Below are 26,532 nucleotides of genomic sequence, written 5' to 3'. Positions count from 1 at the left end.
CATGCACAAGTAAACTATCAAAACAAGGGTCATTTCAGGGAGCCTTCCTGGCATGGAGTGCAACAAACCCCAGTTATAGATCTTGTGACAGTAAGTCTGCTGAGCTAGACTAGGAAATTCTGTGATTCTAGCTGCCCAGGAAGCTAACCTAAGCCATCATATGAGTTATTTCTGGCATTACCCATTAGTAACAGACTACAGGTGTAATTATATGATTCAACATATATTTTCTTCACAGACAATTATGTGCCTGCAGAGAGCCAAGCTGACATTAACAAAGCACTAATGCAAGTTTCAGAGAGAGGACCTGACTTCTACTTTTGACTCCAGTCAAAAATGTAATGCTCCTTTCATGTTCAAAGAGAAGTTACCCAGTTATTATAGAACCAAATTGTTGCAGAAGCTCTACAAGGCAGGCAGAAAGTTCAAACATAACTATATGCCTTCTAAAAAAGGACTTCCATGAAAATGATGTGCTGTGGTGAGGAACAACACTGAATGAGGTTACTGCTTTTAAAAATATATGTGATTTCAGTCTTTCAAGTCAGGACCACTGGCCTTTTATACTCCAAACAGCTAGGCAGATATTCTACAGCTACCATGTGGAGTTTTAAACACATGCATCTTTAGGCTTATAGAACACAACAGTAGATTAAGATACATAGGACATAACTATTTTCATGAAAGATCAATAGACAGGCGTTTGTCACATCAGGAAAAACTCAAAAATGGAAGTATGACAAAAATGTACCATTGTTTGCTGAGATCCAGGAAAGTTCAGAATCAGGATGATAGACACCGTTTTGTAAACTAAGTCGAACGAGCTGTCCAAGTTTATAAACTATGAACCAGGACCCGAGACAGACTGAGAGTTGACTAGTTTTGGGAGATGCTGTTAAGAGGTCTTTATCTTAGCCAGGGCTGAGGATGAAAGAAGGAAAACTAATAAACTGATAACATAGTGGCAGAGTCCCGAAAATGTTAGGTGGAAAGGATCTCTACACATCCCTAAAGCAACATTGCGCTTGAAGCAGAACTACCATCAACACCCAATCAGATCAGCTGTGGTTTTGTCCAGACAAGCCTTGAATACCTTCACAAACAGAAGTGCCACAACACTTCTGGGTAACCAATTCCAGTGCTGCTCTACCCTCCTAAGCTTCAATATCAACCACTCAAGCTGCAACTGGTGGACACTGCCCCTCATTTTCCCATCCGCCACTACCAAGCAGCTTGGCTGTTTCATCTTTGTAACTGCCCTTCAAGTAACTGTAGGCTGCTACTTGACTGACAGCTCAGTAGCAAGACTATATATGAAATCTTGGAAAATCTCCCACTAGAGGTGGAGACACTTAACAATGAGATTTCTTTGGAAAGGAAAGTGTGAGACCCAAGAGTCCAATTTTCAGTTTCCCACTAATTTACAGAATTTTGTGTTAAACACAATAGCACTGTATAAAACAGCATCTTTCATTAAAAGCAGCGTTTTGTTAACAGTGACATTTTTCTTCCACACTATTTAAAGAGAAATAACTTTTGCGCTGGTATCTGTGATTCCCAGCTCTCTATCCCTCCCAAAAAGTGAAACAAGTTTCAATGTAAGCTCTTTTTTTTCCCTTAAGGTAGAGGTTGAAAAAGGAAAGAATTTAATGAGTATTATCTGCATTGGCACTTAGAAAGGTTATGATTCAGAGGAAAAAAGACCCCATGGAATATGTAAAAACTTATTTCATTACAAAATATAAATAGTTTCTGCAGAAACATCCATTTTAAAATTAATTCTCTTCCAAGTTTACTGTCACCATCATAGTCTAAGTTAGATACATTTCAGTATGCTTTGACAGGACATTTGTACTAGCCCGTTTCCTTAACCAAACACACAGTCTAACTAGGAGAGTATGTTTAAAGTTAGCATGTTCATCCCAAGGTGCTGCACTTTCACAGTTATTTGCTTTTCTTCCCTCTGCTTCTCAGCACCTTTGGGATAGGTCTTCACAAAAGCAGCTATTGAATCAACATACAGAAGATTCATATTTTGCGTATGCATTCAAGTTACTTTAAAGATAAAATTTTGGGCCAACTAATCAATTTGAGGGGGAAAAACCCCCACCTCACTGAAGCCAAAACCCTTCCCTAGGTAATCCTCCCTAACCCTAAAGGTCAATGGATTCAATAAGTACGTAATATTTCCAATTCAAACTACTTGTGTTCTTAGATAAAAAGAGGCTAATCATCAGACCCAGACTGGGTGCAACTCCAATGATTCCATATAGTCTCAAACACTTTTATGAGAACATGATAAGCACCAGCTGATCCATCCAAAATATGAAGCCACTCATGTCTGAGTGAGTTGTCTAAACCTGGCCATTCTCACAGAAATCAGCATTTCTATACTGCCCCAGTGTTCTATGCATGGAATTCAAGCTGCTAAAGAAGAACAAAGAGGTTTTCTACCCTCTTTCTACATAAATTTCTCTTATTATTAGGTTGCTTATTCAGCCTATACTAAAAAGTTCAAGTCCAAGAACTGCTGCAGTTTTATTTAAAGATTTTTTTTTAACGAAAATGTATCATAATTTAGACAGACATGACTGGTATACCTTTAATCTTAATATGTGTTCTATACAGCTATAAGTTAAGGGTTTTGTGCTTATTTTCAGAGTGTACTTCGTTAAGAGAAATCTGCAGAAAGGCAATTTTGAGAAGAAAAGTGGAAGGAAGAACTCTAACACCATAATATTTGTGACATGAAACAGCTTTTTTTCTAACCAGAGCTTGACCCTGCTTTTCAAAGGGAAAAGCACCAGCTATGAAAGAAGGTGACGCTTGGTGAATTTCCCAATGGATATAGGATGATTAGGATGGTGGGCAACATGAAATACTAAATGTACTGTGCTACACTCACACTGGGCTCACTTCTAGTGAAATGGTTCAATTGCACCTTTTTATCAAAGGAAAATAAACACAGACATGAAGGAACATGCATATTTGAATCCCACACTAGTATAAAGTTGTGTTTGCTTCTGTATAGGTGGGGGGGGTGGGGGTCTCTGTCTTTTTAGGTAAACTGCAATCAAGTGTTTTTAACAATTACAACAGTCAAAAATGAGTGGAGAGGGCATATAAAATGCAGAAAGCAGGAGTCGGAAGGAAGCAGTAGTCTGTCAAGCCAATTTGTCTAAGCCCTTGTTTTTCCCTTACCACCTTTCCCCCAAATCCAGCCAACAGGGAAAAACATCAAACAACCAACAGCCAGTATACCCACTGGAAGATTGGTACCTTCTATAAAGTTCAGCTGCAATGGTATTCATGTTCCTTTAAGCTTCTGTTTGAACAATGTCACTATGGAAACAGATCTGTGATGCCCTGCACCTTATCAGGCCTTCTCTATTTAAATTCTTTTCTTGTGTTTTCAACAAAGCCATTAACTGAACCGCAACTAATCCAAGATTCTGTTGGGGTGAGGTTCTCGGGGTTTTTTTCCTTCACTACCCCATCTCTTCCAAAAGGTTCTCTCTCCCACTAATGCCATCTGACAAGTTTTGTTTGATTACATCTCTTCAGTTCCTAGCTCAAAAATATTACAGCTGTATTTACTGCCAAACAGATTCTATAGTTTTTATTTTATTCCCAACCCCCTCTAAGTGACATAGTTTTCAATGAAAATTCCACTCATTCAACAGCAACTTTTTCATTTTGGTCTTAGCTGCTAGGAGTCTGCCTGCATCTACATCAGATGTGCCTGTAAGTTTTCCCTAGAGAATTCCTAGGTTAGAGGTATAAAGGGTTACATCTCTGCAATACCAACAGTTTATCAGTTCCAGATGCATATGGAATCCCAAATCCTGTGTTTACAAATTCCAAATACTATAATACTTTTGGGGAACAGAGAAAAGGAGGGGAGCTGGGAAATTTTAAGTTTACTTTATGCAAATGAAGGAGGGCAAATCTGGGTTTGCCCTCACTGCATCCAAATCTGGTGCACAGGCAAGAGCCATAGCAGTGCTTTTGCAGATGAAGGAAATGCCATAGCCTCTGCAACACTAAATGAAATGCGTGCTATAATCCTCCACCTAAGTAGACAGAAGCCAAACATTATTTAACCTTTGAGTTTTTGTAATACTGCCCATAACTAAAGATGTCTCTTGTAGCCTTGCTTTAAGGGAAGTTTCTGATACTTTCCAGTGTGGGGTAAGGTGGAGTCCTACCAGCTTGCATGAGAGTTTTGTGAAGATGGGAGTTACAAAACAATTATTTTGTTCACTTACTGTGTGTGATATTTTGGCTTGCCTGAGGAACCAGGAGATATGGCAATACAGTAGCCTAAGACATGCTGTGGCTCTTGGAGTTCCCAAGGTGGACTGGTATAAATACAAAGGCAATTGCAAATAACTATCCAAGTGATCTTCACAATGAAGAACTAATCAAAACCTCCTTATGACTTCCACTGGGACAAAGCAACTGTATGTCTTTTAATGCTTTAAGAAAAGGTGAAACTGGAAGAAAGCACACAACTCAGACATTTCCCCCTTTTAATATTTAACTGCATTATTTCTAGGCTTTCATTGAGCAAGCTGTCTGACAGAGGCAGGAGCAACACAGTTCACAAGCAATACTCACTGGGATTTGGATACTACGTCAAATGGAAGTAAGAAGGACTCTTAGGAACCTCATAGCAAACTAGTTTCTTTCCTGTTGTTGCTACTACAAAATTATATTGTCTTTACCACCTAACAGGTTTGAGGTGTAAAACATGACACATTGCAATAATGGATTTTAAGTGACATTTTCCCTGATACTTACATGGCTTGTTTTGTTTTACTGAGGAATGAGTTTGAGATACAGCCAAGGAAGGGTCCTGCATACCTAAACAAGCCTTACATGTTCAAGTCCTTTAATCCCAAAAGGTAATCAAATTCACATTTTTTCCATGCATCTAGCCATGGAACAGCAGCCTTGTTTTCTATTGTCACACAGATCAGGAAGTTGCTATTCTATTTCAGCCCATACCCACAGCAAAGCAGGTAAGCTCCCTGCTCCCAAAAGCAGCATTGCCTCACTGGAGAGTCAGAGAAACGCATGACAAACGCAATATAGTTCATAGAGAACACATTTTTCAGGGACCTCCTCAGATACCTTATGCTAAATTCCACTGGTGTTCAATAGAACATGAGTATTTCTGAAAAATGCTACCTGCACAAAGCAAAAAAAAAGGTAGAGACCAAATAATACACATTCCAGCTTCATCTCTAGTGTACTAACAGGGAAATTTTTTGTAGTTTTTATGTATTTGTTTTTATGAACTACTAGACTTGGCACAAAAAGTGTTACTTTATGTTACCCCCTCATGTTCTTAAACTAATCATTCTTCAGAAGTTGTCTCTGGCAGCTACCACTCTGCATCATCATCTTTTGCCACTGAAAGACTGAACACACTGATTTTCAGGGACTTAAAAGTTTGGATATAAAATGAGGAACTAGGAAGTACCATGCTAATTTAATTTCTTGACACAGTTCACCTTTCACTGGGTAAGATCGGGGCATTTCTGGGACCCTGTGCATAAGGCCATTGGTGCCTCCAGCCTCCTCTTGCACCGATGGCAAAGGAGCACAGCAAGGGGTCAGCTGTGCCTTTGGAGAGGAACAGTACTACACCCAGAGGTGCAGTTTTGCAACATAATTGGGTTAACTTCCACGTGTACATATGCTTCTGGTTCATTTTGTTTCTCACTGTAAACATGCCTTTGCTGGGTTTTAGTCCCACTCTTGATAGCATACTGTTAATAGATATCAAACAATATCAAACAGAAAAATACTTAAATAAAACAATTCTGAGTAACAAGGGTCTGGGATAACTAGAAACACAAAAGTCATGGGAGCAAAATGAGCAGTGAATATATTTAAGTTAAAAATTGTAAAAATGCTTCCAATATGGCAGAGGAACAGCTTCCCACTAACTAAAAGAAGCCTAATTCCACTTAAAAATGAGAGTATGAAAGAGGCTGTATGGCACAGCTATTGTAAATAAGGCTGGACAGGCCCCCCTGGACCACTGGGTCTCATTCCCTGCAAGGATAGCAGTGGAGTTGGTTACTTCTGTGTACCACGTTATCCTTTCATTATGTCGTGTAGCTCCCTCTGAAGTGACTGAAAGTTGTGCTTACATTTCTGAGGGCAGATCTGGGCAATTTGCCTTTAGCCTCATACCACTGAATACACTTCCTTTTCTCCCTCCCTGCCCACAACTTTAAGAATTAAGCTGAGAACATAAATCTCTCTTTCAGATTTCCTTGGTTTAGGCTGATTAAGCCAAAACACTCCCTGCCCCTCAAACATCTATAGCAATGAACTCATTTTTGAGGAGTTTCTTCTCCTATGGAAGACACTAGCCAGTGACATTGATATGTCTTTTCTCTCCACATTAATTCAATTTTGTCATCCAAACTAGAGCAAGACTTTGGTTGCTTCTGTATTCTTCAGGCTGCTGTGGGTCCTCAGAAGACGACCAAAGTGGTGAAATGGATTTGGAACACTGGTTTTCCTCAAAAGCTTTCTGAGAGAAAGCTTTAGTGATCTTTCCACTAGAGATTGCTCACTAGACAGTTGCCATTAATTACTGCATGGGAACATTCGGACAGATATACACAAGGCACAAATCACGCATCAGGGATTTAGTTGGTTTAGAACTATGGCAGAAGGAGTTGGCTTTCTCCCATTGTGTCTTTTATGCATCATTTCAAATTTCTATGGCATTTTTACTGTCCTGGCTGTAGACAGAAGCAGATAGGACTCGGCAGGGAAGCTGATGAAGGACAGGTCACAAACTAAATTTAAGTGAAGTAGGTAAGTGGAGCTTTGCCAGAACCATGAGTCTCTCCCTGCTACACTGCACACTACCAACCTAGAGGCTGTAGCAAGTTTAAACCCACCATTAAACCTGTGTCTAAATGGCAGCCTCTATTTCATGGTCCAGAAGAAAATTAATTTGATGAGTAATAGAAAAACAGAGTTACAGCCTTGTTGGCACAAGCAGTAGTAGAACCAGCTGCCAGTCCTCTTGGAATGAGGAGGCATGTTGCAATAAGAACCACATTTTCTGTAAGAACATTAGCAACAAGTTGTCTCTAACATCTCAGATTTATAGCATGGCCTGGCTCAGAGCTTCCTTGCAACAAAAACTAATAAAGTTGAAACTCTGGCCAAGGGTTTTATTCCTATAGCAGTTTATTATCTCCCTCTCTTCTAGTCCTAAAAGTCCAACAGTATGATGGTCTGCCTAGGTTATATGTTAAAACCTGTGCAATAACAGTTCAGAGCTACAGCATCCACCTTCCAATAAAGCACTTCCTGTGCAAGCCACTGGGGGCATGTGGGGTCCTGAGGTCAGCAAAACACATCATCTCATTCCATCTTGATCTCTTCTGACATTAAAAGTGATCAACAGATAAGAAAGGAAGAAAATTGTACCCTAGCACATCCATAGGTTGAATCATGCATTCATATGGATGTGGTGTGAAACAGTAATGCAATGAAGGTAAAAGAAAAGAATTCAGGGAATTTTCCGTCTCATTCCTTATAAATTATGATGCACAAAATATGTACATTACTATTTGCACAGGACCAGCTCATCTAGACACAGCTGAATTGGTTTTAAAATGAGTTAGTTATGGTGAAATAGCACAGCTTGCAAATCCCACCAAGCAAGTAAGCTAATTTTCAGTTTATTAGGATAGGGACTTCCCACTGCACCCATCTCCTTTCCCTTCAGAGGGATGAAACATTTTTCTAGGAGCAGAAGAACTCAGACCCAAAGGAAGAACTGCACTGTGACGCTCCTAGTCTGCCAGCTGATTCTTCTGCCCAACAAGTCTTTACTTTATATATTGATATATGGAAGAAATCCCCTTGTAAGGAAAAGGAGATTAGAGGTTAATCTTAGCTTTAACAATAAAAGTAAGAAGCCACTACACAAACCATTTCAGTTCCATGGGTTAAATGGAACCAGCTGTACATGTGGCCGCCATGTACACAGAACAGCATCTCACTAAAAAGAAGCAATTTCTTCGTGGCATAGAAAAGTGGATAGGACACTACACTGTTGTCACAAAGTGGCAGGGAGGAAGGTTAGAAATGACAGTGCAGTCATTTATTCTGACCCACTGGATACTGTCAGCAATTCAGTTTAACCCTTTCACATCTATATTGAGACTGTGAGACTGATTGTCACTGAGATCAGCGCTACCTGGGTGAAGCACAGGAAGACAATTCCTGAACAGTGGTGTCTCAAGAATTTCTAACAGCTGCTGCCTGCTGCATTGACTGAACTCAAGTCTGAATTAAGTCCTGTGAAATCCAGTATTTGCACCAAGAAACACATCTTGGATTATCCCATAGATTCCACGTGCACAGGATACGTGTAATCTTCAAAAGACAGCTCCCTGCTGACTGAAGGAGGAACAGGTATTACAGGGGTTTTAAGTCTCTACAAGCAATATAGATATCATATCCTTTTACTGTATTACTCTATAGACTCCAATAAATCCACAGAATTCAGCTTACCACAAGGCTACTGTTTTTCAGAGCCACTGACCCAATGACTGGTATTAATTTGCTGAGACAAGCTCCATTAAGGAAAAAAAAAAAAAAGGAAAAAATCCACACTATTCCCCCTCATCACCACAGAGATGACATTTTGTTGCCAATCTGCCTGCCAGGAAACCATCTGGAAATAATATCAATACCACAATCTATAGGCATCCCTCCAATGCATTAATCAGGTCATCAGAGTTCAATAACTGACAGCATCTTCAAGAACTGGAAAGGATAAAGCTGTGGTAATAAGGCACGGTCAAGATCAATCCCCAGGGCCTAGTCAGTTCTTTCTCTCCTTCCCCACCCCCACCTCTTTTCTTTAAGCAAAACATACAGCATTAGTATTTTTTCCCCCACTGTTTGGGTTTAAATTTACCATTTCAGAGACCTTTGAAGTACAAGCAAGGCCTCTCAGTTTGACACACTCATGCGTAATGGAAAATGTCTACCGCCTTACTGAAGCAAATGCAAGTCCTCTCACACATGAGCCAGGAAAAGTCACAAACTTCTGCCTTGCCAGTAGTTATCAATGTAAACCCTTAAAAAGGCATTGAAAAATCCTGGAGAGAATTAAATGGGGCATGACAATGATTTGGAGACTAGGAAAAAAAATTAAAATACAAATATGTACATATATGCTTATTGTAGCCAAAAACTGCACAAAGTTCAGTTTAAGATGGTTACAAGGTTTCTTATCACAGAGCAGAAGTACTTTCAGAGGGAGGCTAGCGGTACCAGATGCTAAAGTTATCAGAGAAAAACATACCAAAACCCAGGGGCTGGAAACTGAAGCTGCAGAAATCTACATTTGAGAATGTCCTTCCTCTAAAGCATAAGAAAAGGTAACAAATCAGAAAAAAGTTTCATGTGATTTTGGTCTCCTATCTTTCTTTCTGAAACGAAAAATCCAGGTGGTTTTCTAGGAGATATGTTTTAACGACACAAGCTATTGAGTATAAGACTGATGAAAAGACACGTACTTTTGAAAAGCAGGGGGTAAAAGCAGAAGCACAGCAAATCCCCTGGATTAAAGAAGCAAACAAATCAAATATTCTGTTTTATCAGTTCAGTACAGCCCTACATAAAAATACATATATAAAAACCACTGCACTGGAAGTAAGCAGCTGTTCATTAGCTTGGACAAAACTCTTTGGGGCCAGTGACAAGATCTTCCTCAGTGTTTGCACAGCAGCTGGTGTAACACAACTCAAAGTTAATGTTGTACTACGTAACTTCCATTATAGAAAAGGGAGCAGTCAGCCCACGTTCTGAATTTAAGTTAACTAGAACTGTTCAAAATAACAGCATCAAGTCCTAACAATGAACCTAAACTCAGGTTTTGTTTTCACAAGTTGAGATTCAATATTTGTCAAAGCATTCAAAATTTTTATTTTTCTAGTACGCAATTTTTAATTATTTTTTTTAGTTTCCAGAAGTCTTTCTGTCTCCTGTAAGCCTGGAAACTTTGCAGAGCAGTTTTTCTATAAAGCATGTTCAGATTCTCTTATTTGAAGATGAAAAAGAGTGAATAACTGGCATCTGGAAGGGGCAAGGTACAGAGAGTCCATGTAATATATTTAAAGAGTGATTTTTAATCTTATTTATTGAGTTTCAGATTATAAAAATTTTATTACGTTATTGATACCTAAATATCAGACAAGTGAAGTCTGGCTGGACTAGCTAGATAAACCTACCAGTCTACTTGTAAAGTAGAAAACAATACCTAATTAACAAGCAAAATCCTTCTGAAGCCTGGCACTGAGAACAATTCTAAATACTAAATACCAGCTAAATACCTCCACAGAAGCCAACGATCACAAAAGATCCTGACAGCCACTGAAGTTTCATTTTATAAGAAATCACTCAAGAGATGGATTAGTCAGATACAGGACTGTAAGAAGTCTTCTGTATTGTGAAGTCCAGCTCCTCTTTATGACTCACAACTGTTTCCGTTAACATCATTTCCCTTGCACGTATTACAACGAAGTGATGAGGTACAGGTTTTCACCAACAGATGTTATTCCAGTCAACTTTGATGAAGAAATTGCTCTAGACAATTTCACTTTTTTTCAGTAACTTTTGAAGTATACAACTCTACTTCATTATTTCACTTCTAATATGATGGGGAAGTCCTACAACTCATCAGCAAAGTCATCACAGAGACAGTATGTGCATTTCCAACAGCTCTGTGGTCCAGGCAGATATGTTGTTAGGCTTGAATCCAAGACCTTCAACAATAAAGCACAGACACATAGCTAGATTTGAAGCAACATTGGTCCAGCTCTCACAGGTTAAGTAAAGGCTCAAACAGACAAGCTCTGCAAATTTAGGTGTTTCTATTTACAGAATACAAGGTGACTGTTATAGCAGCGGACTGGATGTGGCCCAGAAAAAAACCCAGCACAAAACCCCAAACACTCCAGTCCTGTGCTCCTAGTAAAAAGAATATTGTGACTTCACTGATATAGTTCAAAGAGAATACAGTACTAGGTTTATTCAGCTATCTAGGTGTTATTAATATTAGCTTCAACTAGCTAGCAATATTAATCAACAATAACTTGTTTGCATATCTTATTTCAATGCTGGATTGTAAAAGCAACACTTCAAAGTACATCTGTAGAGAATAAGCTTCTGTGCTGCTCCTTCAAATGCATGCACAGGCTCTATGGAAAAAGGACAATCTTCCTGTAACTGCACAAAAATTACTATAAATACACTCTGGCTCTTATAAAGATGTCCACAGATACCTCTCCTAACCACAGAGTATTCTCCTTCAGGTTTTTTCCATGCCTGCAAAACTGGAAAAGCAAAGCTACCCTCTTCCTGGATGTTTTAAATGCAGCGGGTTTGAATATTATGAAATCCTGGTCTAGAATATGTATAAGTGAAGTTGTAATCATCACTTCATTAGTATATGTATGCAAAAGGTAGTATATATAGCTCCATTAGCACTCAACAGCTTCAGGCCCAGCTTGTGTCTCTCAATTTTAATAGTATTTTCATACCTTGTGAAAGCCATCTAATAGCTGCCATACATCACCACCACATGAGGACATTCAGAAATACTCAGTATTTGCCCACATGGAAAAGAAACGGACAGTGTAGTATCAAGTGTTATTCTAGATCCATACACAGTTCTCCAGTGGACAGACACTTCTAAGTGAAGGGTACAATCCAAACGGAGAAAGCTAATAAATGCTACCTGTTAGGTAACACAAAGAATGGCACCAATAGTAAGGGTCACCAAACAAAACCAGTGTACAGGTATTCAATTTTAAGAAAGGGAACTTTTTACAGATATAGGAAGAAAGAAAGAGAACACTAAAAAGCAGCAGTTCAAAAAGCAAGAAGCCTCAGGGAGAGTTAGGAGAATATTGCAGGACATAGGTCAGCTTTTAAAATGGATTGCTTAAATAAAGACAGGGTAGCCCATAAAACATGGCAAGCCAAATGTAAGCAGGAAATTAAGAGGGCTAATAAACAATGCAAAAAGTGCCTGCAAAGACCACAGTGCTACTAAACAGCTCTTTAAATACATCAACAACAGGAAGCCAGCTAGGAAAGCAGTGACTGCTGGATGACAAAGGACTAAGAGGGGCAGATGGGGGTGGTAAAGCGTGGCAGGGAAGCTCAGTGAATTCTTTACATCAGTCTACTGCTAGAATCTTTGGGAGATTTCCACACCCATTGCACTCTTTGTTGCAAATCTGGCAGAGAAGGCAGATCAATCTGAAGTAAATTCAGGAAATACCAGACCAAACAAGGAAGTTAGATATTAATAAATCACTGGGACAGAAGAACATTCACACAAATTCTGAAGAAACTCAAATGTGAATTTGAGGAACCGCTAGCCAAGGCGAGTAAACCAGGATTACAGAAAGCCTCTATTCCAGAGGACTCAGATCCTGCCTGCATAACTCCCAGCTACAGGAAGGGCTGCATAGGGATCCCTGGGAACAACACTCTGGCAAGTATGACTTCATTCACAGTAAGAGTGAGCACATTAGAAAGAATTAGAAAGCAAATTATAGAGCTTATCGGACACTTTTTCAGATGGAGACGAACCAGCAGAGCAATCCGTAGGATCAGTGCTGGGACTGGTGTTACTCACCATGTTCATCAATAACAAAATCAACTGATTGGGAAAAAAGTTGGCCACAGGCTTTAGTGTAGATAACTTCCAAGTAATTCACCTAGGCAACACCAGCTCTAACCGTTCCTGCTCAGAAGCTGGAGCCATCCTTGACAGTTCTCTAAAGTTATTGGCTTAGTGTTCATCAGCAGTCAAAAAAGCCAGAAAAATACAGAGCATCATCAGGAGAGCAAGACAGGGCATTTCTGCCACTTCACACAGCCTGAGCATTCCCACAACTTGGTATGTGGAGAGCAGATCACAATACTCAAGGAGGACATAGTAATGTTAGAGGGGTGCAGAAAAGGGCAAATGGAAGTGGAGCAGATACTTTACACGGAGAGACTAAAAAGGCTGGGGGTCCTCAGCTTGGAGAGACGAAGGCTGAGGGTGGATATGACCGGGTATAACAAAAAACCCATGAGCTGTTCAATGCAGAACTGTTATTTGCCAAATCCTACAACACTACAACAAGGTGGTACTCACTGAAACTAGCAATAAACCCATTTAAATAGAAAATACTTGTTTACCCAAGCAGGTTACAAACTTCTGCAACTTGATCTCACACGAGGCTGCAAAGGCAAAGGATGTCCATGAGTTCAAAAAGGGATTAAAACTCCTGGACAATAGGTCTATAAATGGACACTTAGACTAAACAGGTACATATCCTCTAATATTCTTAACACAAAGGCTGTGTAAACTGGAGAGGTAGGAAGAGAAGTGAATCTCAAAAAAAAGCTGTCGAAGAATCTTCTAGTAACTTGTTGGACACAATGCTGGGCTAATTGGAACACTGAGGAAGTTTTAATGTTATTAATTTTTTAGGTAGACTCAGGGTTACCACACATTGCACCATTTCCTGAAGATAAGCAATGACCAAGATTCATCAGGGCTTCAGAAAAGGACCTCTTGGCACTGTGACAACCAGACTAGAATTCACCCCATGGTTTCATACAGGAATATTGTTTTAGAGATCTGCTTTCCATCAACATGCTGACCACTGTCCCTTAGTATCCAATGATAATTATCTATAAACAATGCAATAAAATAAAGTATACACGGCTGGTATTCTTCCTCCTGTGCAGCTTCTGGATTAATTTTGTTATTTTATCTGTACTGTAACCCCAGCAAAGGAGCAAGCTGATAGAAAGCAAACCTATTCATTACCTCTTATGGCAGGGGTGGAGTGGGACAGGGACAGATAAGAACAGCAAAGAATAGAAAATAAAACAATTTAGATCAGTTACAGGTGCCAGAGCTTTTCTTTTAACACCCTTCCCGTGAAAGCACCTTTTACATCTGTACAAACAGGACAGACATCCATAAGTAATTATTTTACCAGCCCAGGTAAAGTAAACAAAGATTTTAATTTAATTTTTAATTCAAAGTTTAATTTTAGAAGCATTTTAAAATGAACACCATCTTTGAAGACAGTAAGTTATTTATATTTCAAAAAATTTAATCAGCAAAGCTGTATTTCCTGTCTTGTAAGTGAAATACAAGCTTGGACAGAAGAAAAATACCTCACAGGAAGTACAACTACAGCAAGTTTGTCTTCAAGACAACAAAACCCTTGTTTGGAGGTTCAATTTAGTTCATTATCTTTTAACTTTTACAGTTTTGAAAGAAAATATTTTCGTTTCATTCTTGGGGAAAATTTCTATGCTACACAGATCAAAAATTAACAAGGTTTGACAAAGTTAACTCTTATGCCTGCTCTTGACACAGTCTGTCGCAAGATGTTATGTTTGTAATAAAACTGGCTAGCAAGAAACTAGCACTGGAAAGCTATCTAGTGACTTCTGTTCACCACAGAATACATCACAGGCATGAACAGACATTAAACACCATGCATTTTTCTCCTCCTTAATTTGTTGAAAAGTAGGGTATGTTACTACAGTTCCCTACACCAGTATCAATATGTTGCTAATGTAATACATGGGTACCTGTCACACATAACAGGATCCTGCAGAGTGCTCATGCACTGATGAACAATCAGCAAGTTCAAAACAGGTTACCTTAGTGGTCAAATAAAGTACAATATAATAAAAAACCCAACAACAAAACAATATAAGGTCAAGTACTAAATCATATTTACACATTTATGTTTACTTTTACCATTTCAGCCAAAGCAAAAAGTACAAAGCGGTAAAGGGGTTGCAGTTAGAGGATACTACATAACTCTAAGGTCAAGTTCACACATGTGGAAAAAGTAGTAAGGTCCACACTATTTTATCTGGAAAACATTTTGAACGTCTGACTTTCCGTCCTTGCTGTTGAGATGCCATGGAAGTCGTTAACTTTTGCAACCTTGTTTTCTGGATGTCACCACAGTCCAGTCAGGAACCAAGGCCACACTTCTGTTCAGGCTAACAAGGACTACCGATTTGGTCTCCATACCTCAACGTCCGCAACTGTAGCTCAGAAATACCTTGGAGAAGGAATATAACTTCAAGTTTCATATCAGATAAAAGCTAAACAGATTGAATGAGAACTAAATACTTAGTCACCTGAGGTGAACTAGATAATGACACAATTTCAGGTAAAATGAAGGATTAGTACTTCGCTTGACTAAGTTTAGAAGCATTTGAAGAAAACAGCATTTTAAGCAGCCACACTGACTTTTACTCTGCATGACATGTGCTTAATTGATTAGTAAGTAGCGTAGTACCTATATTCAGTCTGACTTAAGCATTTACCTTGAGCAAAATTCCCCAGCAGCTGAAATAAAGCATTGGTCCCACAGGTCAGGGCTGAGGCAAAACGGAGTGAGTGCTTTTGAGCCTGACTAGTAGGGGTTCAAGCCAGCCATGTCTGCAGGACACGGCACAGCTCCTGCCTCCTCACCTGCCGCTCAGTGTGAGGGGATTCCCTCATGGATACTCACCACCATCCCACAGCTACACCTTTATTCACATATCTCACATAACAACATTGTGACTGGCACGAGTGGCAGGTTACACAGCGGGGCGGCCTGTCAGTCGGCCATGAGCTGCCCCAGGCTGGTCCCAGCCAGTTCCTGCCAGCTCTGGCACTGAGGGAGGCCCCAGTGGGGAAAACCACCACACACCAGAACCTGGCCATCGCACCAAAACATCCTCAGCCAGAGAAGCACCTGGATACAAGGTGTTAGGGAAATAAAATGGCATCTCCTGAGGGCTAGAGACACTCTGTGGGGTCCTCCATGGCAAAGGGGGCAGGGACACCCCCGAGGGACAGCCTACCTCTGCATTGCTGTGATTCTGTAACCTGCAGCAAACATGCCACAAGCTGGGACTATGACGGAAAGGGCCGAGTAAGTTTATGTAAGTGGCTTCATAATTGTTGGGGGTGGCCTTCTTCCTAAGTATCCAAATCAGTGATCAGAAGTTTGTATTGATTACCAAGAAAATAATAAAAAATTTAATTCTCCGACTCAAGCCTGTTTTGCCAGCAACACAGAGGCAGCTTGTCACAAACTCTATTGCAAGAGTACTACATGCTGTTAAGGTACATCCCTGAGCCAGGCTGAAGGAAGCCCAGAATGCAAACTGTGCAACTCCCCTGGGAATGCTGAAGTTCAGACTTCAAAAACCAGCAGCCTCTTCCATTTAAATGTGTTCACTCCACTCACAAGCATGGACATTTTCACAGCAACATGAAAAACTGCTGTACTGCAAGTAGGAAAATGAGTAGGAAGAAGAAAGAGAAATGAAGATGACAATGGAAGAAACCTTTCACCACTCCCCTGTCCATGAGAAAGATGCACCCAGACATGCATAGACATACAAGCCAGGATCTGTTCCTAAAAAAATGCATGATACATGCTCAGATATTTGCTTGCCTCTTACTGATATGAGTTCAGTCAGCACTAAATACCTCCCAGCCAGTTTCAAGTTACAGCCAGGGGAAATAGTACCATAAAATTCCTCACAGCCACCCAAACCATTACTCTTCTATTTTCTTCCATGTGGGGTCATCACACCCCCTCTGGAAAGCTTAGAGGTATGATACCACTGCAGGCATCTTCAGAGAGAGCCTGACAATGGAGTATTATGAGGCTTGTTGTAACATCCTTTCAATATTCTTAAGGTCCAGTGATTTAGAGAAGAGGGTCTTTTGTGTCTCCTGTCAGTTCCAGGAAGCTCCTGTCACTGGTATGGAGACTGCATATGGAAAAGAGCTGCTAAATAGACCAGTTAAAAGAATATAGGCCCAGTTTCGCTCCCACTTTTACTGAAAACCATGAATGCTACAACTCTGAGGTCAGAGGAATTGCACTGCTCTGATGCTGGGGGTGAGACCCCCATACACCAGCTGTTACATTTCAAAGCCAGGGCTCCCCCTGCGATGGTCTCACAGGCTCTGCCAGAGGTACACCCCCTGAGGCCATCGCAGCCAGAATGTCAGCGCTTAAACAGCAGCAGCATGCATACAGGCAGATCCTACCAATCTAACCCACAACAGCACCAGAGTAAACTCAAGCTGCACAAAACAGAAGAGGTTCCTCACCTCCAAAACTAGGCTGGACTTGAAGTAGTGGTGAGGAGAGCTAGTAACACTTTCACACATGAAGCACTGACTTAATGCCTTCTTCATCTTCCACCAAAGGAAAGGAAAGCTTATGATCATAAAAGATCTAAGGTAAATAACCTGAGTAAAGCAGGTCATTTTTGATAGATTTCCCTTTCCTCGGTATTTTAAACACACCCTGCTTATTGCTTCTGTTTTGTAGCTTCCCTTTGGATCTAATCAGCAGTGTAAGACCATGCAGACAGTGGTTCCCTGACCTAGACTTTGAGTGCTTCTTACAGAACGTGCCCTCACACTTTTTCTTTACCCTGTCAGACTGTTAATCCTTGTTCAGGAGCTGGTCAGTGATTTTTGTTTTTTTCTTTTTTTTAAAAGACAGTGATTCCAAATACATGTCATAAAATAAGAGATGTGAATGAAAAAAGCCTTTACTTCTGTATTTAACAAACTGTTTGCATCATTATAAGGAATTAATGGAACGATACATTTATTCCATTGAGAGACAAGCAAATTCATGAGAGTTACCACTGCAGAAAATATGGTTACACAACTATGTACGTTTTATAAAAGGGTATTAAAGCATCCTTGCTATTATTTGCACTGCTCATTTACACAGTAAATGAAATTGTGATTATTCATCAGTTTATGCCATTTAAGAAAACAACATCACGTTGAAATCAAATACAACAGCGTCCTGATCAGCACTAAGGGCTGGTAACTGTAGGTTTTTTTGGCTTATGCTTCCTGCAAAACACAACTCTCATAGGCCTTAGAAGCAAACAGGAAACTTGTAATACTTCCAGGCAGATAAGAACAGCTAACTCACAAGACAGGGATCCTTTCATTATTTGGAACATCTCAGAGAGTGTCTGTGCCAGACCAAGTACCACTGTGTCTCTCCAGCCACTCAAATCCTGATCCTCTTCCTAAGAGTATTTGCAACTCAGTCCTTGGTCTCCCCATTACCCACTCATCCCTTAATATTTTGCTGAGGTTCACACTCAGGATAGTGATTTTTGCTACTTAACAGCATTTCCCACTGAAAGCTGAATTACACTGTTTTAGACAGTATGCAAAAATCCTTGGGATGGAAGTACAGGCTTGGCGGTCAGATTATCCTTCACTACACAGTTCCGGTATCATTTTGGGCACATCTTTCTGTTCATATATCATCCTGTCATTCTGCAAATACCCCAGATCACAAGACAGCTGATGAATAACAGAAGCAGCAGCAAAAAGATAACTTGGAGCAATGGTCTTAACCTGCTGTGCAACAATTAGAAATAAACTGCAGTGGGTGTGTAAAACAGCACAGGCCATCACTCACTTTCCTTAGCCAGGAGGTCTGCAGCTTCAGACCACCTGTGGACTCTCAGCAATTTATCACATTTCACAAGAAGAAACAGCAAGTGATGCACATGACTGGCAACTAGAGCATCTCTTCCTTCTCCCACAGGTTGTATCTTCTACTTCCAAACAGCATGTATGGTCTGTTTTAAACGTTTCTTGATGAAGAAAATAACTGAAAACATCCCTCAGTGACAATTCTGTGTCTTACAGCACATCAGCTGCATCACAAGCCATAAAAACGCCTTTGGCACCAAGAATCCTGTGCACACAGAACAGCACATCAGCCTGACTAATAAATATGCCATCAGCTGGCCATGTTTTTGGCAAGTGAGTGAATTTAATCCAATTACAGCAGAGGTGATGAGGTCACACTGACTCTTACTGAAGAATCACCAGCAAGACGGTCCTCAAAACATGACACTGCAGCTTGCTATACGTATTTACAGAGCTGACACACTGCAGCAAAGTTTAGCAATGCTTAGACTTCTTGTAACAAAGGTAAGTGCCAAGAAACTGCTTTGTGCCAGCAAGCAGAAGAGGAAAGGGATTCGGCAAGAACACACTTTGTAAAGCACGCTGTAATCCTAAGCACTTAATTGCCTTTGGCAAGAACTGCATCCCTTTGCTCTCTCAGAAGTTGTTTTATCTGCAACCTGATGCTCACAGCTACAGCTATGAATGGAGTGGGGGAGGAGAAGAAACTGGGGGAACCAGTGAGAGAGCTACAGCTACCAGTCTCTCTTTGCTGAGCTACCGAAAAAAGATACATAAAACATCAGTACGTGCAAGGCCTGATCTGCATATCCGATGACTCTAGAGAGCTCCCATAGAAACAAATGCAGACTGACTCACATCCAGGCTCTTTAATCACCTACAGAGGCAGGGAAATTTGTTGTAGTTACACACCTGTATTTATACTTTAGTGTTTATGAAGGAGTGGCCTCACTTCCAGACATTGAGTGAACCCATATAGGTCAGAGTAAATTTGAAGGCATAGCCAGAGTTTCTTTTCCCTGTCTCTGCTTATAGGACAGCATCGCAAATATTTTACAATACGTTAACCCAACTCATTGTTCGCACATAAATGGAAGACTCAAAAGGTAAATAATGCACCAAGCCTCCTTAATTAAATAAGGAGTTTGGGGGAGGAGTTTCTGCAGACCCTTTTAAATCTTAAAGCCTGCCAACTGGATGAACAAAAGGTAGATTAGGCTCACATGATAAATCCCAGTAAACCTGAAAAGGCTTTGTTAATAAGTCACTAAGAATTTTTTTCCCCTCCCTAGAATTTCTGCTTACCAGAAGTGAGGGTTAAGATTATTTGAGCGGGTTTGGTCTCCAGTAGCATTAAATGGGTATATGCCTCATGGAGCTCTAATCTCCTCATTTCTATAGAGCTCAATTCTCCTTTCATTCCTACCAAAGGAGAACCAGTTATTTCTAGCTTTTATAGAGGGAGCAGCTGCTGAAACTTCAGAGGCAAAAAGAGTTTGTGAAACTAGTCAAGATTCCCAGGAAAATTAAACTGGAATTCTATATCAGCTTTAATAGCAGAGGTACAAATCTATTTTTATTTCATTTTGATATTCCTTTCATGTTGCAGGTTGCAAATGATCCTTTGAAGTTTCCATTCATAAGTTAGCATTCAGTGGCGTGTTCAGAGCCAAATGGCACGTTAGTCTGGCAATTAGTATACTCTTCTGCTTGTAGAGAGGCTTAATGAAGATGTTACTAGAGACAGACCTTGCTCTAGCACATTCAACAGACCCTTTACAATCGCTCAGGAAAGTCCCAGATTTTAGCAAAATCCATACTGTAATCACAGACAACAGATGACATTTAAAGCTATGATAAATTTTATAGAAGTCCAGAATCCATCCTACCTGGGTCCACCTGGCTTCACTAATTAATCATTTTCAGCACTGTATATTAAACATATATTTTCTGCACACAGCGCTGAAATCCAAGGAGCATATGTAATCATAATGTACATTGGGGAAGCATTTCTGTCACTGAAGGGGATGAAGGCAGCTGTACAGGGCTCATTAAGATCCTGCCTGGAACTGTGGATGCCACTGTTGTCATTCAGGCTCAGAATAAGTTTTAAAAAGTCTGCTCTAGAAACATGTTGCTACACCTGTTGCAGTAATGAGAGAAAGGACATCCTACCTTCCAAATGGAATTTAAAATATGGATAATTTAGCATCAAAGATAAAAAAGGGTATTAACCAGCCAAGGAAAAAAGTTACCTTCATTACCTCCTAACTCATACCTGTTGAGTAAAGTTTGGAAAAGCTATTGAGTACAGCTCTAAATGCAGCAAAAGCAAACAACTGCAGCATGTTTTAGTATGAACTTGACAAGTTTATGAAGGAGAGGAGATGAGTTTCTCAAAACCAGGATGAAATGGTCCAGGATCCCTCGCAGCCTGTGCTCAGGCCTGAGCCCAAACTGCCTAGAGGAGTCCAACAACCACAGACTGTGGCTCCCAATTCTCCAGAGTCTAACCAAACACTTCAGCCATCTCCCTACATGGTTGTCAGAGCTTCTGAGCACACTTTCTAGATTTAGACATCCACAACTTTAAGGCATAGCATTTAGAGCTGTTCTGAACTCTCTTAACATCTGCATTTTGTTTTAGGAGGGCGCTCTGAAAGCTATTTGTTGCTGTTGGTTTATAGTCTTCCTAATACAGTGTCTTTGGCCTGCATAAAGATATTGGTATGGATCTTAATTGACTGTAAAAGTAGGACCATCACCCAGAGGAAGTCCTAATGATCTTAAAGGAAGAGTCAGGAAGAACAAAAAAACCAGACTAAAAACTACTGAAAAGTCATGCATCTCTTATATTTAACTTAAGCCAATGACCATACATAATCATTGCTTCTTTCAGACTTCATAAATTTCTGTTCAGCATTATACAATCACATGACCAGAACTTAACTGATTTATTTCCTTCATCCTCCTTTGCACCATGTAGCAAGGAAACTAAAGCTACAGGAAGATGCTTGCAACGGCAAAGTATCAGATTTCTAACTTTCTGTGCAGCAGACCTTTTAAGATTTCCCTACAAAACCAATAAAAAAATGGGTCAGTAATGTTAACTAGTATGAGCCTCCCACATATATATAAAATCCTAGCTGTGATCTGTATTAAACCAGGCATTTTCTTTCTGCTCATGTCTCTTTAAAAAGGTTAGATACCATTAATATATCACACACCAGCACAGGATGCGCTGTCTATCCTTCTAGTGGCTGCTCCTCTGGTGGCAACCATTCTCCTACTATGACCAACAAAGACACTCCAGTTACAGCCGGAGATAAAACACTTGTCCTGTAGTGTTTGACTGCAAAATGTTAAGGACGAGTGTAAAATAGGTGTATTAGGGAAATATGTTATGGTGAGCACTATGTTACAAAACTATAGTGCACATAGCAAGTAGCTACAGAAGAGTAGTATCGTTTGAGGAACCAGAAAATACTGTGGATATACACTAGAAGAAAATTAGTTTTTCATGCCATCTGACAGTTATTAGTAAATATAATTCTGGTTTAAAAAGAGAAGGCTTCTAAAATGCATTCTTAGAGCCTAGTTCCTGGAACATCTCACCAAATATAAGGTTGCAGAGGAAGAGACATACCTTATTTGGTAAATAATAATGCAAGTCATTAGGAAAAAAAATAAAGACTTGTGCAGGAAGTAAGGGGAGGGAGATAGTCATCCTGTTTGGGATTTAAAATGTGAGAGAAATTACTCCTTCCCTTATAGCTTCACTGACAGAAATGGTATTTCCAGCACACCACTAAGAGATAGCATAATTTTGGAGAGTCTTAGTAGGGAACGCACCTCCCACACATCATGTAACTCCATGCTCACCCTCCAGAGGGTTCAATGCTCGGAAACCCTCCGAAGTGGGGTGTGCAGAACCAGGTATTCGCACTTATCCTCTCAGCCATTCCCTTTGTAGAGGGCACAACCTAGGCTTCAAAACCACTTTTGATTCTGCTTCCTGACTCTGGGAGAAGTATTGCTACGGATTCGCTCTGCAGAAGGCAAGGCTGGGGATAAAAAGTATCTTTAAACTGTAAGAGAAGGGCAGGATTCTCTGTCTTTTTGTCCCTGGTCCCCAGCCCCTGCTAGTCTGCCATGCCGCTGCCTTCCAGCCTAAGTACAGGGAGCGGTGCCAGGCCAGGGTCCAGATGTGCACATACAGGAAAGAGAATTAAATGGCAAGAACACCCAAAAGCATATTGCTCCATAGTGTGAAGGCAGCACTCAGAGAAGTCATTGCACCTCCTCCCCCCCTCAAGTTAATAGCTTTAAGCGTTCTCCTTGTTCCCCCATCCTTATGCAGTACATTTAAGTGGCTTTAAGTGCCTCTTCTCCGAGATATTAAGTGTGGTGTGCAACATGGTACAAATTACTTTGAGACCAGGAGAAGTTTAAAAAAAAAAACCAGCCGACGTACATTTTGTCTGCAACATGAAATACGTAGATGTGCAGTGAAGGAACATTTCTGCATGTACCGCCACATGCGCACCCTTATCTTGGAAGGGCTCAGAAGTCCGAGGGAGAGCCAAAGAGATGATGGTTACAGCCTAGCCTATAAACGTTTGCTCTTAACAACCCTTCGCTACCTGCCAGCGGAGAACAATAAACCGATAACAAGCCACACGAAAAAGATGACAAGTACTTACTGCCAGGCTCGCTCGCTCTCGGGTTAACGCACGCCGGGAGAGCGGCGGAGGGGAGCGCGGCCGCCGCTCCCGCCGGGGCCGGGCCGGGCGCTGCCCTGAGGCGCCGCTCGAAACCGGCGGCTCCGACGCTGCGAGCCCGGCATGTGCCGCAGCCCGCGCCGCTGGGCCGGCCCGCTGCGGCGCGGCTGCTCGTCCCTCCCGAGCGGCAGGTTTCCCTCCTCCTTCTCCGCCTCCTCCACCTCCCCCTCCGGAGGATGCCCCGGTGCCCCCCACTCGTGCCCGCCCCCAAGCTTCCCTCCGCGCCCCGGGGTGCAGCCGGCAGGGAAAGCCCCGCGGGTCCGGGCAGCGCTGCCGGCGCCCCCCTCCACCGCCGCCGAGCTGCCCCGGCCCCAGCCGGCGCCTCCGGCCGCAGCCCACCTGCCGCTGGGCTCCGGGGCCCGGTCCGGCCCGCAGCCGCTGCCCTCCGGGAGCGGGGGAGGCGCGGAGCCCGCGGGGGAAGCGGTGCCCGGCGGCGATACTCACTGCGGTCTGCGCGGCTCCCTTTAACTCCCCCTTTAACTCCTTCCCTGCCCCGCCAGCGCGGGCTGGCGGCCGCCTCGGAGCCTTATTAGGCAGCGGCCGCGGGGCCGGGGGGAGCCCCGGGCCCGCCGTGGCGAGCAGCGGGGAGGGGCCGCCCCCCCGGGCCGGGCCAACCCAGCCCAGCCCCTGTGGAGCGCGGCTCGCACAGGTGGGCCGGCTAGGTACAGGGCAGTGTATGGAACTTGGGGGGGAGTGAGGAGTGTGGGGGTGTGCAGAGGAGTGTATAGGCATGTGGTGGCTGTATGTGCTGCGTGCGGGTGTAGGCGGTGTGTGTATGGGGACTGTGTGTGGTGCTTGTATGGGGAAGCAGAGAAGGGTGTGTTTATGGGCTTGCATGGGATGTGCAGAAAATATGCTTGGGATGTATACATGTTTTCTGGGGTGAGTGTATGGCTTGTGTAGAGGGGAATCATAGAATCATTAAGGTTGGAAAAGACCTCTAGGATCATCAAGTCCAGCTGCCAATCCAACACCACCATGCCTCCTAAACCATGCCCTGAAGTGTCATGTCTGCATGTTTTTTAAACAGCTCCAGGGATGGTGACTCCACCACCTCTCTGGGCAGCCTGTTCCAGTGTCTGACCACTCTTTCAGCGAAGAAATTCTTCCTAAAATCCAGTTGAAACCTCCCCTGAGGCAGCTTGAGGACATTTCCTCTCCTCCTCCTCTCGGGAAGTGCATAGAGGATGTATATATGAAGGTCTGTGTGGGACTTGGATAGGATGCCTAAGGGGTGTGTTTACAGCAGTGTGCATATGAGTAAGTATGGAGAGCACAGGGGTCCGTATGGCGCTGCAGACCTGCCACCCAGTTCCCGATCCCAGCAACCGGGCGTTCTCTCTGGCACATGGGGGACTCAGGGCTGCCCTCTGCCTCCCCCACCCCACCCCAGAGCCTGGCCAGGGCTGGTGTACCTGCACATCTGCCTAGGGATGTCCAAATCTGGGGCAGGGGATTTAGTTTAATAAACCATTTACAGTTAATTGTGTTAAGTGCTAAAGTAGAGTAGAAGGAAGAGCAAAAGAGAGATAGGGACAAACTGAATCCTCTTCAATACTAAGACCTTAGTACTGCTGTTTTGTAATGTGGAACCTGAGACCCCAAAGGGGAGGGGCAGGGCAATCCAGGTATGCTGCAAATGTAAAGCCTTTTTACTCTAGTACTTTAAAGTATTTATTCCCACATTTTAAAAAACACCAGGCAGCTGACTTCTTATCTGAAATGGATTTATAGCCAGATCCTAAACACACACAGGGATAAACACACCAAAAGCCCAGGTTCTATGGATAAAGCCTTTCCTCTCTGTCATCTTGCATTCTTCTGTGCTGCGATCAGATTCCTGCTACGTATCCTAAAATACGGTTCTGAACTGCTACAGAAAAGGCAAAGCAGAAGCTGCAGAGAACTTGCCTCCTGACCAGGCTCTAGAATACCTCTAGGGGTGATGGAGCAAACCACAGTCCGGGCTCTAGTTCTTTCTCTCCCCTCACTGGTTCCACTCAACAGCAGTCAACTCAGAAAAATGTGGCTAAGAAAAGAACATCACAGCAAAGCTGTACTTTGCTGCAGCAATATCAGGAGTTTTATATTTACCGAGACCTTGATCTTTTTCATTTTGATCCAAAGGTGAATTTTTCAGCCATTGATAGAGGATGTGTCCTGCAACCTGAGTAGGCTGTACAAGGAGGCAGCGTGGGATGCTTGCCTTTTCCTGGTGCATTGTTTGTCTTACACAGCACAACCCTCTGCAAAGGATGACAGCAGTTACCAGTAGGAGCCCATGAAAAGTAGCCATCTCTTTTCACTCTTTCTCTTCCAGGTGCAGTATAAAGTGAGCGAAGTAGGAGCAACTGCTGCTGCCTCTTCAAGAGGAAGTTGTCTGCTGGCAGCGATACTGTTCTTCTAATTCCCTTAGATTGACTATCTGTTCAGAGTACAAGATGCTTTTCCTGTTTTAAAGGCTCTGGGTAAATACAGGCGTTTTTTTCTTTTTTTTGTAAACTGTATCTCTGAAGTAGGAGTCCTGAAGAAAAGTAACTTTATTTTCAGAGGTTCTGAATACCCCAGTTTTCACTGGCTCTGTTGAACCACCCTCTTCAGATTTTTTCTGTGAAGTCACAACGGAGTTTCAAGGAAATTTTAAGAATATATGTAAAGTGAACCTATGGGTCGGTACAAATAACTTTTAAAAACAGCTATTACCCAGTTTACTTCACAGGTAGTCTGGTGCCAGGTAACACCATTCGTAGAATTAGCATTCAACTGTACATACATACTATGCTAATTACATGCAGGCAGGCTGTTACTTCTAGGCTTTTTCCTTCTCAGTGCGTGGTGGTGGCATATTCTGGACTGTACAGATGTGTTTCCCTTTAGACTGAAACAAATGGGCATGCATCCCTGATCTCCACTGAAGTGTGTGACTCTCTGTCTATACTTGATTTCAAATGGCAGTGCATGCGCACAGAATGAGACAGCTACATACCCATTGGCACACAAGCTGTTAAAAGGAAGATGCTTGTTGTATGAATGTTTTCTTTATGCAAATAAACGTTTATTTGGCATTAGAATACAGAAAGAACATGAAACCCTAAGATGTAGCCACACAGAGACTGACATGAGCTTGCTTTGACCTTCTCCATGCCACAGCTGACCAAAGCGTGTACTGGC

General features: G+C 41.9%; 1 protein-coding gene across 4 annotated transcripts in view; it reads right to left on the bottom strand.

Moving 5' to 3' along the window:
• MYLK (myosin light chain kinase) overlaps window positions 1-23,919 on the bottom strand; it is a 224,580-nt gene extending 200,661 nt beyond the window's left edge. For 2 of the 4 annotated variants that reach the window (XM_075093019.1, XM_075093022.1), the window contains exon 1: window positions 23,806-23,919. The gene's annotated coding sequence lies outside the window, so the exon portion shown is untranslated. Of the gene's footprint in view, window positions 1-23,283; window positions 23,498-23,700; window positions 23,783-23,805 lie in introns of those variants that run through there. The other 2 variants (XM_075093020.1, XM_075093023.1) reach the window with 2 other exon arrangements.
• Between the last annotated feature and the right edge of the window lie 2,613 nt (window positions 23,920-26,532).

Source organism: Phalacrocorax aristotelis, chromosome 5 (assembly GCF_949628215.1).
Source record: "Phalacrocorax aristotelis chromosome 5, bGulAri2.1, whole genome shotgun sequence".
Classification (NCBI taxonomy): Eukaryota; Metazoa; Chordata; class Aves; order Suliformes; family Phalacrocoracidae; genus Phalacrocorax; species Phalacrocorax aristotelis.
Note: the sequence above shows the minus strand (reverse complement) of the source record. Positions and strands in the feature narration are given on the sequence as shown.